Source organism: Fulmarus glacialis, unplaced genomic scaffold (assembly GCF_000690835.1).
Source record: "Fulmarus glacialis isolate BGI_N327 unplaced genomic scaffold, ASM69083v1 scaffold20614, whole genome shotgun sequence".
In the NCBI taxonomy this organism is placed as follows: Eukaryota; Metazoa; Chordata; class Aves; order Procellariiformes; family Procellariidae; genus Fulmarus; species Fulmarus glacialis.
Window position 1 is genome coordinate 12,325 of NW_009210153.1, and position 440 is coordinate 12,764.

The window sequence follows — 440 nt, forward strand, 5'->3', positions numbered from 1 at the left end:
GGCAGCAGGTTGGCCCGGATGGGGTTTCTCCTTAACTCCCTCCCTGCCATGGCACCACAGAGGTGCAGCAGCACTGCACAGGCAGCCCGAGCCGGGAGGCTTTTCCACCGAGCCCTTCCCCAGGCAGCTCTGCACCAAGTCCCTGCCCACTGGGTGGGGGCAGATTTTTGACCCCTGGCAAAAAGCAGGCTGGCCAGCTCAGCTGAGCCAGGATCCGTTCCCTCTCTCACACAAGCGCTGCTGGGTTTTTTTTGTTGCTGGCAGGGCTGGGGCTGCTGGCTCAGCATCCTTCTTCTAGGGATGTCCTCCCTGCAGAGTGCACCAGTGTGGGCTCCAGCAGCCAAACCTCCCCTGCCACCCTGTCTGGGTGGCACTGCCAGGGCACCTGGGCCGCAAGGGGCACACGCAGGCGGCAGGCTTCGTCTGGCTGCTGCCTGCAG

General features: G+C 64.3%; 1 protein-coding gene across 1 annotated transcript in view; it reads right to left on the reverse strand.

The window, feature by feature from the left end:
- ABLIM3 (actin binding LIM protein family, member 3) overlaps positions 1-440 on the reverse strand; it is a gene marked incomplete at both ends in the record, with an annotated part of 17,793 nt that overhangs the window by 12,055 nt on the left and 5,298 nt on the right. The gene's annotated exons all lie outside the window — the stretch shown is intronic.